This window comes from Gorilla gorilla, chromosome 1, assembly GCF_029281585.2.
Source record: "Gorilla gorilla gorilla isolate KB3781 chromosome 1, NHGRI_mGorGor1-v2.1_pri, whole genome shotgun sequence".
Taxonomy (NCBI): Eukaryota; Metazoa; Chordata; class Mammalia; order Primates; family Hominidae; genus Gorilla; species Gorilla gorilla.
In genome coordinates, this window is record NC_073224.2 from 107,090,167 (window position 1) to 107,103,366 (window position 13,200).

The window sequence follows — 13,200 nt, forward strand, 5'->3', positions numbered from 1 at the left end:
TTTTTACGTATAGTCCGGCCATTGTTCGATTGTATATTCTGTCTCTCAAATGTATTATTAATTCAACAAGTCCTAATTGAGCGCCCTGGGCGTTTCAGCTTCCCTGGGGCCCAAGTCGCTCTAACAGGAGTCGCGATCCCGGCATCTCCGGAAGCGCCGGCTTCTGTGGCAGGTGACGGGGCAAGGCGGGGTGCGGGGCGTTTCGGAATCACTCAATGCACAGGTTTCAAACTTGACAAACAAGTAGATTCGTCGCTCTGACTGCTCCGGCTTTCCGAGGCTTTGGAGATTACCCAGTCATTTTGCAAAAGGCGGATGGTGCTAGCTAGCGTTTAGTGACAGCTTACTCTCTTTTAGAACGAAATTAGGATCTCAGTCATGTCTCTGTGGCGCAATCGGCTAGCGCGTTTGGTTGTTAACCAAAAGGTTGGTGGTTCGAACCCACCCAGAGGCGTCGCTGATCTTTTATAACTCCCACGGTGGTCTGCTCCCTTGAAGACTACATGCCTCACTTCCCTTCCTGTCAACTAGTGGCTGCTTCTCATCCTCCAAGAAGGTCTCTGCTGGAAAGAAATGTAGTTGGAAGGTACAGAAGTTCCTTGGACCAGGGAACAAGAGAAACTTTGTGTGATCTGTTCACGGGTTCTGGGTGAAATCTTGCTTCTCTTTGTGGCTTTGGGCTATTGACAAGCTATTTGTACCTCAATATTTTTTCAACTGTAATATGAGGATGGTAATAATACCGCATTTGCAGGATGTGCCTAGATTTAATAATTGCTCGATCAATAATGTTATCAGTAGACTCAAGATTATTATTATCCTCTGCATTATTTTTGATGAAGGCATTTCTTCTTTTGTTTATTCCATCATCTAACCCTTTACATGTTGTTTTTTAAATTAAGTTTGTTCCATGATTTTACGATTACAAATAATGCTGCAGTCATCATTCTTGTACAAATATCTTTTGCTATTTGTACACAGATTTCTATAGGGTAGAGTTCTGGAAGCGCAACTGCTGTATCACAGTGGTTACAGTACACATTTTTTATTTTAATTAATAAGCCCTGTAAATTCGCCTTCCATAGAAGTGGTACCAATTTATATTCCAATTTGTTTTTTCAACTCAGAGAATCCTTTTCTTCATACTCTTGCTAGCACAATAAACTTTCTATACATCTGTCTGATAAATAGAGGGGCCGAGAGCTGTGGCTCACACCTGTAATCCCAGCACTTTGGAAGGCCGAGGTGGGCGGATCCCCTGAGGTCAGGAGTTCGAGACCAGCCTGGCCAAAATAGCGAAGCCCCATATCTACTAAAAACACAAAAATTACCACAGGTGGTGGCCTGTGCCTGTAATCTTAGCTACTCGGGAGGCTGAAGCACAAGAATCACTTGGACCTGGGAAGCAGGGTTGCAGTGAGCCAAGATCACGCCACTGTACTCCAGCCTGGGCCACAGAGCGAGACTCCATCTCACACACACATACATACAAAATAAAATAAAAAATAAAGGGAGTGTTGCCCTCCTGACTTAACTAAGGGGAGGTACAACAGATGACATGGCGCACATTGAGCAGTAGAGTATCTCCTCATCTCTTCAGCTAAACTTCCAAGATATTTTATATAGCTATAATTTGTTTCTGTGGTGACCAGGTCTGGAGAAGACCAGGCTAGAGTCACCTCTTTAATAGCTTTGTGCCAAGCAGCTTACACAAAGGAGGAAAAATGTTATTGGTTTCTGATATTTATTACTCCACTCTTTCCTCTATAAATGGCAAGGGTGAATTAGTATGCTATCTGTATTAGTCAAGGTTCTCCAGAGAAACAGAATCTTCCATCTATCATCTATTTTTATTGATTTATTTTAAGGAATTAGCTCACATGATTGTGAAAGTTCAAGGCAGGCAGGCTGGAGACCCAGGGAAGAGTTGTTATTTGAGTCCTAAGATATTTTGTTGGTAGAATTTCCTCTTCTTCCAGGAAGGTCAATCTCATTCCATTCAGGCCTTCAACTGATTGGATGAGGTCCACCCACATGACATGGGGCAACCTGCTCTACTCAAAGTCTACTAATGCAAATGTTACTCTCATCCAAAATACCCTTTCTCAGAAACCTCCAGAATTATATTTGACCACATACCTGGGCACTGTGGTCTAGCCAAGTTAACACATAAAATTAACCATCACACTGTCTCTATATTATTCCTTGACAGTTTTTCTTTTTTCTTGCTATGTCCACAAAGATTTGCCCACCTGAGACATATAATCTTAGCTAATAGAATCCTGCACCTTATGGGCATCCCATGCGGACCTGTAATCTCAGAGCTATTGGCATATATTCCCTCAGTTCATCTGTTGAATCTCATGAACAGAAATTGAGCTATTTGGCTTTTAGACACTAAATGTAATTCTTAGACAAGTATTTTTTCTCTCTCTCATTTGTACATTGTCAACTATATTTTTCCATGATCCACATGGAATTCTGTTTTTGATTTTATGAAATGAACATCTGGGGATAGTGGTTAACAAGGATACATTATCTGTTAGGTGGTAGATGACAGCTTATCTAGTCTGTGAGTCTTTTTGGACTGGCTATTTGTTTGTCCTGAGGTTCTTAGTATTTCCTAGTATTTGAGTCTGCAGCGTTGAGAAGTGGTTCACATCTTATCTATCTAATACTAGATAAAATCTTACGGGTCCAACAAATGTCAATATCTGCAAAAGTGGAGTATCTTTTGATCTACTATTGATTCACATTTGATCCACAAGGATGATCTCCATACACAATGATTTTCCCTTAGGAACTCTGACTTCAATATGTCGCTCTAGCTAAAGGGATCTTGGAACAGAAAGAAAACTGAATTTCTGGCATCCAATATTCTACTTTCTTAGACTAAAGTTCCTAAACCCTATACCCGTTAATTTCCCATTCTTCCCTCCCTAGCCCCTGGCACAACCACCATTATTTCCTGTCTCTATGAATTTGACTACTCTAGGTACTTCATATAAGCAGAATTATATAGTATTTTTCCTTTTGTGACTGGTTTATTTCACTTTGCATAATGTCCTCATGTTCATCTGCATTGTAGCATGTGTCAGAATTTCTTTTCTTTTTTAAGGCTGAATAATATTCCATTGCATGTATTTGCCACATTTTGTTTATTCATTTACCTGTTGTTGGACACTTGGGTTGTTTCCCTTCTTTAGCTATTGTAATTCTGCTATTGATGTAGGTGCACAAATATCTCTTTGAATCCTTGCTTTCAGTTCTTTTGAGTATATATCCAGAAGTAAATTTGTTGGATCATGTGATAATTATTTTTAATATTTTGAGGAACCACCATATGGGTTTCCACATTGGCTGTACCATTTTATTAGGTTGGTGTAAAAGTAATTGCGATTTTTGCCATTAAAAGTAATGACAAAAACCGCAGTTACTTTTGCACCAACCTAATACATTCCAAACAACAGTGCACAGGGGTTTCAATTTTTCCACATCATCACCAACACTGATAATTTTCTTTCCTTCTTTTTAAAATAATAGCCATCTTGTAGGCCTTACTTTTAATTTCCATTTTGTCCTCGAAATCTTGGAGATTGAGCAAGAAGGAGGGAATGCGCATCTTAGTGAGATCTTCTTAGTTACCACCAAGCCTAGTGGCTCAGAGCAAGGGTCTGGTTGAGTCCTGGCTCTCACTCTCATAGAGATGATGGGACCTTGGAAAGGTAAGCTCAGCCTTTCAGTGCAATGTTCTCATCTGCAACAAGGGGTTGTAATAATTAACACTATCGGCTGCGCGGGGTGGCTCAGCCTGGAATTCCAGCACTTTGGGAGGCCAAGGTAGGTGGATCACCTGAGATCGGGAGTTTGAGACCAGCCTGACTGACATGGTGAAACCACCCTGCCTCTACTAAAAATGCAATAATTAGCTGGGCATGGTTGTGGGGCCTGTGATCCAGCTGTTCAGGAGGCTGAGGCAGGAGAATCGCTTGAACCCGGGAGGCAGAGGTTGCAGTGAGCTGAGATCACACCACTGCACTCCAGCCTGGATGACAGAGAGAGACTCCATCTCAAACAACAACAACAACAACAACAACAACCAAACAAAAAAATCAACACTATCTTGTAGGGTCATTATGTGGACTAAATAAGTTACTACACAGTAAAGCACTTAGAAACCATGCCAGTCACATAATAATGCTCTTGAAACAGTTATTATTATTATTACTATTATTATTATGTCTTTGTTTTCATTTCTAACTGTACCAGTGAGAACTTTTAACATTCCCTAAAATAAATTAGAAATATTCAATGGTTTTTTTGACCTCTTCTCCCCATATTAGTGGCCAGGTGTCTGAAAAACTGGTTACTTGAAGTGTCTACTCAAAGTACAGACGTAGAATCCTACAGCAGGATTCTATCCTCCAACAGGATCTCTGTTAGTGCACCAGAGGACTGGATCCAACCTGATCAGATTCTTGGACCTTGGACAGGCCTGATCGTTTAGGTCATGGTAGACAATCTTTGGCACATGATTCTAGCAAGAGCCTTTAATACTCATTCAGACTTACCCAAGTATTACAAGAAAAATGCAAGTATGTACCTACCAATGGCCTCTTCTCTTTTTTTTGTTTTCTTCAGAAATCAAGGTAGGAAAATTTGATTTACCTGGAATTTGTAGAAGATTTCCTCTTTCAGTTACGATGGAGTTTTGTGGCAAACCAGCACTCCCTTCGAAAAGAAGTAGATAAAATCTGGTTTAAAGGAATTCTGTTTGAAGTCTTTGAAAAGCTAGGACCCACAGGGCCAGCTACAGAAAGGGGGTGGAGAGAGAGAGAGAGAAAGAAGATCATTGGAATGAAACAATTTTTCCCCCTCGGGGTATTTGCTAGTTCTTGGCAAGGGACAAGAGGCTGAGAAGCTGGGGAGAGGGCAGTGGTTAAAAACCAGAGAAAACAGCAGCACTTTAAGTAACCTCATAGGGGTGGGGAGTGGGTAGACACATGGAGCTGTCCAGGTATTTTGACTTGAAAAGCCAAGATTCTAGAATGAATTGAGATGTGAACTGAACACTTGGTAAAGGTTTTCCCCTCAAGGCATTTGTGAATTCAGCTCTGTGCTGGTGAGAGGCTAGCAGAGAGTGGCTGAAAGCAGTTTTCATTGGGAAGGATGCAAAGGAGACAGAAATCTAAATTCACTACCCTCCAAAAAAATCGTGCCTCTCAAATTGGGAGTCCTAGAGGTCTATAGCCTAGGAATGTGGGCAAACCAGATATGGACTGAGCCTTCCCATGAGTGCAAGCAAAGGTGGGTGGAATGGGAGTTTGGAAGGTTAAAATCGACCTCATATTAAATGAAACCCCTACACGTTGCTACTGCAAGGGAAAGGAAGCAAGTATCGCATTGGGATATATTATTTATTATGTATTAAAAGGTAATACAACATGAGGCTAAATTTATTAGTCAGACTTAAATGATTATTCTCCAGTTTTAGTCACTATACTCTTGAAAGAATGTAGGAAGTGAAAACCTGGAGAGTTCCTAAAAACGAAGAGTAAGAATCACTAGAAGTTAAAAAAAAGATTCATTTAGGAAAAGCCACAAGAATTGTTTTTACTGAAATTGTCTTCAAGAAAATAAAAGCTGCTGAGAAAATGTTTTGATGTTTTCAAGGAGAGGTATACTTAGGTTATTTTGCTGTGGTTAGAAATTGGTTGACAACATAAGCAAAAGGGTAAAAAAGCTGGCTATTGAGGGAGTGGCCTCCCCTGTTATAGAGACCTCCAGGGTGAAATACGCAGCCTTGCATTGAGTGTGGCTATCAGAAGGCAGGGATTCCTTGGGTTCTGTAGCTACTTCCACATTCTAATTCTGTGATTGTGACTCAAGAGCTGGCACCCTGAGTCTTCCCCATAGCACTATTGTTGATGTCCCAGTGACATGGGATTTGAGCTCTGGCATCTCAAAATGTGTTCCTGCCTTCATGACTCTCAAAACTTGTGGAAGCAAAATGCTTCCTGACCTCTGAAGGGACATTCCCTGGGAACTTCATAAGAACCTTATCTCAGCTATAAGAAACAAAAATACTCATCCCTTAGCTTAGTTTAAACCCCATTTGTTTTCATTCATTTATTGCCTGTTTTTTCTTCTAAACATCTGTGGGACCTCCCCTTCCTTCTCATAACAGCACCCACCCCGACCCCACCCCAGCACTTGCTGCATCTTTCTTTTACCCAGTGGATTGTTGGGTCCTCATGGCTGAGGAAGTTGTAGGCTTCACTCTACTTCCTGGTAGGCTCTGCTCTTGAGATTCTGTCATCCTACAGGATCTCCACTAATAATCTAACCTCTGTAAGCCATAATTTTGTTTCAATTGCTTTAGGTATTTTTGGAGAAAAGCCTGGCCATTGTGAAGACATAGACATCTTTCTTCTCTGTCCTTCCTTTCAAAGACGGCTGTAAGAGAGCTCTTCATGAAAAAATGTCCCAGCAGAAGGCTGGGATGCATCAGCCCTCAGAGAAGAAGGGACCTGCTGAGAAGGGAGTGAATGAGCAGAAGCCTTGGCTTGAGGAAGAATTCTCTGTATCCTGCAGTGGGCAAGAGACTTCCCACTATCAGCATTAAGTCATTGCTCGTCAGAGTAGCTTTCAGGGCCTGCAGCCAGCCTCCATACCTTAATTGTAGGGCTTTCTCTTAACACTTTCCTGGAAATTTCTTTAGAGAAAAATCTATAAAAGTTTTATTAGTAATGACTTTATATTATTCAGAGATATTTGGTTTTATTTTAACTAACATTGCATGTATTCACCAAATATATGGCCTTTGTGGTTACCTGAGCTGGAAATCTTCCAGTCATGTGAGTGGTCTCTCTTCTGGATCCCCAGGAGCATGTAGGAATCTCCTGTTTCTTCATATGTTACTCTGGTGAATGCTGAACTGTCCCAGTTCCCGAGGAGGTAGATTTATACAGAGGCCCCTCCATTCTACTCCATCCTCTATGGAAACTCAGGTCCCTGGCTTCTGGAATGGCAGTTTTGATAAGCTGAATTTTAAAAATAAGCTTGCAGAATTGTCAAATAGTGGCCTGTTGGCTAAATTTGTCAGTTTGTTTTTAATGGCCATTTTCCTATAGCTTTTTGGAAGCATTTAAATAATATGGGGTTAATCCATTACGCATTTGCCTGTGAGTGCCAATTACTGAAATACTAAGTTACTGAAATCACTAATTTGCCTAAGTGGTTGGTGCACAGCTTTGGAAGTGATTCAAATCCTGCTTCATGCTCCATTAGGTCACTGCCCAATATATTCCACTTAAATTTCACTGACCCAGAGAATAATAGTTAGGGCTAAAATAACGCTAGGCCAGGTGCAGTGGCTCATGCCTGTAATCTCAGCACTTTGGGAGGCTGAGGTGGGCAGATCACTTGAGGTCAGGAATTGGAGACAGCCTGGCCAACATGGTGAAACCCCGTCTCTACTAAAAATACAAAAATTAGCTGGGCATGGTGGTGGGCACCTGTAATCCCAGCTACTTGGGAGGCTGAGGCAGGAGAATTGCTTGAACCCGGGAGGTGGAGATTGCAGTGAGCCAAGATAGCGCCACTGCACTCCAGCCTGGATGACAGAGCAAGATTCCATCTCAGACAAAACAAAACAAAACAAAACACCCAAAAAACTCTAGAGTCAGTTAGTCTCATTACCTCATTTTAGAACTGAGAACACTTAGGCCCTAAGAGATAGTCATTTGATCAAAGTTGCATAATAGCCTCTGGCAGAGATAACATTAGAATCCTGTGCTCTCGATTCACAAAGGTACACTACACCCACTTCATCAAATATATTTTTAAAAATTACACTTCTGTGATCATTCTTTTTTTAATGGACTTTTAAAGAGAAGCTTTAAGTTCACAGCAAAATTGAGTGGAAAGTAACAGAGAGTTCCCATATGCCCCCTACCCCTGCACAGACACAGCCTCCCTCACTATCAACATCTTGCCCCCGAGTGATAACATTTGGTACAACTGATGAACCTACATTGACTCATCATCACCCAAAGTCCACAGTTTACAGTGGGGCTCATTCTTGGTGGTGTATATTCTATAGGTTTTGACACAAGTATAAATGTATAATGGCATGTATCCACCATTGTAATAAAGAATGACTATTCCCTGCCCTAAAAATCCTCTGTGCTCTGCCTATTCATTCTCCTTTCCCTCCTAACACCTGGCAACCACTGATCTTTTTACTGTCTCCACTGTTTTACCTACTCCATAGTGTCATATAGTCAGAGTCATACAGTATGTAGCTTTTTTAGGTTGGCTTCTTTCACTTACACACTTAAGGTTCTTTCATGTCTTTTCATGGCTTCATAACTCATTTCTTTTTAGTACCAAATAATATTCCATTGACTACATGTACCAAAATTTATCCATTCACCTACTGAAGGACATCTTGGTTGCTTCTAAGTTTTTGCAGTTATGAATAAAGCTGCTATAAACATCATGTGCAGGTTTTTGTGTGAACTTAAGTTTTCAGCTCACTTTGGAAAATACTGAGGTGCAGATTGTTAGGTCATTTGGTAAGAGTATGTTTAGTTTCACAAGAAAATGCCAAACTGTCTTCCAAAGTGGCTGTACTATTTTGCATTCCCACCGGCAAGGAATGAGAATGTCTGTTGTTCCGCATCCTTACCAGCATTTAGTGTTATCAGTGTTCTGGATTTTGCCATTCTAATAGGTGTAGAGTGTTATCTTGTTGTTTTAATTTGCAATTCCCTAATGACATATGATGTTGAGCATCTTTTCATATTCTTATTTGCCATCATCTTTGGTGACGTGTCTGTTCAGGGTTTTTTGCCCATTTTTTATTGTGTGGTTCATTTTCTTGTTGTTGAGTTTAAGAGTTCTTTGTGTATTTGGCTTAATAGTCCTTTACCAGATATGTCTTTTGCAAATATTTTCTCCCAGTGTGTTGTCTTCTCATTCTCTTGATGTGCCTTTTGCAGAGCAGAAGTTTTTAATTTTAATGAAGTCCAGATTATCAATTATTTCTTTTATGGATCATGCCTTTTGTGTTATATCTGAAAAGTAATCATATAGCTGGGCTCGGTGGCTCACACCTGTAATCCCAGCACTTTGGAAGGCTGAGGCAAGAGGATCATTTGAGCCCAAGAGTTTGGCTGCAGTGAGCCATAATCACACCATGATCACGCCCAAGGAATGCTTCAGTGAGCCATGATCATGCCCTCCAACAAATAAATAAAATAATTAATTTATTTAGAGACTCTGTCTCTAAATTAAAGTTGGTATTGCATTGAATCTTTAGATCAATAAATAAAATAAATAAAAAGTCATCACCAAACCCAAGGTCATCTAGATTTTCAGCTGTTGTTATCTTTTAGGGTTTTTTTTTTAAATCATTTTATGTTTTACATTTAGGCCTATGATCCATTTTGAGTAAGTTTTCATGAAGAATGTGAAGTCTGTGTCTAGATTCACTTTTTTTTCATGTGGATGTCCTGCTGTTCCAGCACCATTTTTTGAAAATACTATCTTTTCTCCATTGTATTACCCTTGTCCCTTTGTCAAAGATCAATCTGCTATATTTTGGAGTCTTCTGGAATCTCTATTCTGTTCCACTGACTTATTTGTCTATTCTTTCACAAATCTTATACTGTCCTGATTACTGTAGCTCTACAGTAAGTCTTGAAGTCAGGTCATATCAGCCCTCTGTTCCTTTTCAATATTGTGTTGGCCATTCTGGGTCTTTTGCCTTTCTATGTACACCTTAGCATCTATTAGTTGATATTCACAAAATTTATTTGCTGAGATTTTGATTGGTATTGCATTGAATCTTTAGATCAAGTTGGGAAGAACTGACATCTTGACAATATTTAGTCTTCCTGTCCATGAACACAGAATATCTCTCTGTGTATTTAGTGCTTCTTTGATCTCTCTCAACAGAGTTTTGCAGTTTTCCTCATACAGATCTTGTACATGTTTTGTTAGATTTTACCTTGACATAATCACTTACTAGTTCCAGAAGATTTTTGTTGTCAATTCTTTCAGATTTTCTTTTCTTTTCTTTTTGTTTTTGAGATGGAGTCTCACTGTGTCGCCCAGGTTGGAGTGTAGTGGCTCGATCTCGGCTCACTGCAAGCTCCACCTCCTGGGTTCAAGCCATTCTCCTGCCTCAGCCTCCTGAGTAGCCTGGCTACTATTTTGTTTTTTCAGTAGAGACGGGGTTTCGCCGTGTTAGCCAGGAAGGTCTCGATCTCCTGACCTCGTGATCCGCCCACCTCGACCTCCCTAAGTGCTGGAATTACGGGCATGAGCCACCGTGCCCGGCCTTTTTTTTTTTTTTTTTTTTTTTTTGAGTCAGTGTCTCACTTTGTCACTCAGGGTGGAGTGCAGAGTGGCACGATGTCATCTCACTGCAACCTTTGCTTCCCGGATTCAAGCAATTCTCCTGCCTCAGCCTCCCAAGTAGCTGGATTACAAGCGCATGCCACCACGCCCGGCTAATTTTTGTATTTTTTGTAAAGACAGGGTTTCACCATGTTGGAGATTTTCTATAATACTAGATAACTGCATCATGTGTGAACAAAGACAGTTTTAGTTCATCTTTTCTAATCTGTATACCATTTATTTCCTTTGCTTATCTTACTGCATTAGCTAGGATTTCCAGTATGATGGTGAAAAGGAGTGGTAAGCGGGGAAATTCTTGCCTTATTGTTGATGTTAGTGAGAAAGCTTCTAGTTTCTAGTATGACATTAGTGTAGAGTTTTTATAGATGTTCTTTATCAAGTTGAGGAAGGTCTCCTCTATTCCCACTTTGTTGAGAGTTTTTATGATGAATGAGTGTTGAATTTTGTCAAATGCTTTTTCTTCATCTATTAATATGATCAAGTGATTTTTCTTCTTTAGCAAGTGGCAGGGAAAATGACAATCTTAGAAGGGATCTTTCACATAAAGATTGTTTTCATTTCCTTCATTCCTTTTACCATATTCAGGACACTAAATATATGCTAGAATTCAGTGTGTGGCCTCCTTTGATGATACTCTCAAGTTCCTTCTCCTAAATTGCTATAACCTATCAGTTATTCCTATCTACCTTTACTTCTTTTTTTCTACTTTAGGAAGTATCATTCCTTGACTCAGGATCGGGCTCGAGAGTTAACCCATCTACGGCAGAAGATGAAGCTTGGGAGAGTGGCCTCTGGTCTTCTCATCCAGCATGTCAAGAACACACTAAAGACCTTTGAGGAGCTACTCCAGAGCAATAACATTGACCACTATATGTAGCAGCACTTCTGCGAGCAGCTGGCCAAAGGAAGCCAGCTGGCAGAGAGCCTTGCCAGAAAATTCAGCACAGGTAAGTTGGCCGCAGAGCTTAGGAAGATTTTCAGTCTCTCCCAAGGTCCCAAGTTCACAGGATCCCACCCCCATTCACACGTCACTTTTCAACCTGGTGTCCTGCTTTGTAATCACCACCTTAAGACCATGACAGAGTCAGGACTGGCTGGAGAGGAGCTCCAAGAAGAAGAGTTGAGGATGCCATGATGATCACCAGCACCTCCATCCCTCATGGAATATGACTGTTAGGGCAGGAGGCATCCCCAGGGATGATGGTATTCATCTGAAACTAATTGGCATAAAGACAGAAGGAACAGGGGCAGCTGGTTTTTGTGAAGGGCCCTGAACTGGGAATCCAAAAACCCTACCTCTAGCTTATATGTGTTCCTTACCAGCTCTGGGCAGGTTAATATTTATTTTGATTTCTGTTTCTCTACCTAAAAAATTAAGTCAAATAATTCCAGCCCTTGAATGTTGCATGATTTTTCTAGGGATTAAATAAGTAACATTAATCGGCGCACTTCAAAAAAATGATAAAGAATCAAGCTGACTTTGGCATGGTTTAGGCACTGTGTGTACTAGTACACGGTGGTGAGATAATTAGCTGTTTCAGGAGCATTTTACATGAAATTCCCCCTTGAGAACCCAAGGGCCCATAGTAGCAGGAGGCTTGAGTTCACTGTGCTGTCTCCTGATGGTAGGTGGGACACGGATGTCTATCATCTCCTTGGAGAAGGCAGGAAGTTCTGCATGAAAGCTATGGTGGAACACACGGCCATGGGTTTGGGTGCTGGCCTTGTGCCAGGACTTGGAGGCTTTGGCTGGAGTGGATATGTGTTCCATGATATGTGGGAATAAAGACATTTTTAGCTTTTTGCTGTGACTCAGGGCAAAGCAAGTGGAGATGATGACCTTCATGGTGGGCTCAGGAAAGCCTGCCAGGCAAGCTCTCTAAAGACTCAACCCAAGATCTGGGAAAATTCAGAGTATCCTGGAATCAAGGCAAGCATCAGGTAGTCAAGTCTCTGGTCCCAGATAGACCTCCATGTTTGTTTGCAGTCTGGGAAATGAGACCTGCTTAAAGCATGACTGGTCCTTTTTGAATTTTGTTCTCAGATGACTGTACAAGTAAGAAGAATCAAGTAGGACAGGTGTCTTCGACTCTCAGGTAACTCCAAATTTTCAGGGGCTGTCGAAGATGTAATCTGGTGAAGGATCCAGAAGCAAGAGCCAGAAGCTCAAAGAAACAGGAGCGTACATGGCCAGTAAAAAACAAATAGCTTATTTATCCATTAAACCATTATGTATCCTTAGTGATAAGGCAGTCTCATTTTTAAAATTTTTTAAAAAATGTATTATTCTTTTATTTTCACCAATTAATTCACCAGTTTAGTAACACAGAGATGCTCTAACCTATCTGGGTCTTAGGAGTCTTCTGAACCTCCAGGGATCACCTCTGGTTTCCCTTATTTAAAGACCAGAGTAAGATTATATCTGATTTCTTCAAGGGTGACCCAAGGAGTGCTGGAAGATGTAAAACAGCTACAAATTTTCCTTGCAAACAAAAGTTTATACTGTGTCTCTATACTTAGGGAAGGAGATCTAGAAACTACAAGACACCAGTGAGGCTACATTGCCTGGGAAATCTGTTTTAAATGGCCTATGGCAAATACTATTTAAAAAATTATGTTCACAGAATGAGTTGAATTCTTTTTTTTTTTACATTTTTAAAATTTTATTTTCGAGATGAGGTCTTGCTCGTTGCCCAGGCTGGAATGCAGTGGCACGATCACTGCTCACTGCATCCTTGACCTCCTGGGCTCAAGTGATCCTCCTCAGCCTCC

General features: G+C 40.8%; 1 non-coding gene across 1 annotated transcript; it reads left to right on the forward strand.

Annotated features, from left to right (window-relative positions):
* Positions 1-380: 380 nt before the first annotated feature.
* Positions 381-454, forward strand: TRNAN-GUU (transfer RNA asparagine (anticodon GUU)). The gene has a single exon. It is a non-coding gene; the product is annotated as a tRNA-Asn (tRNA).
* Positions 455-13,200: the final 12,746 nt, after the last annotated feature.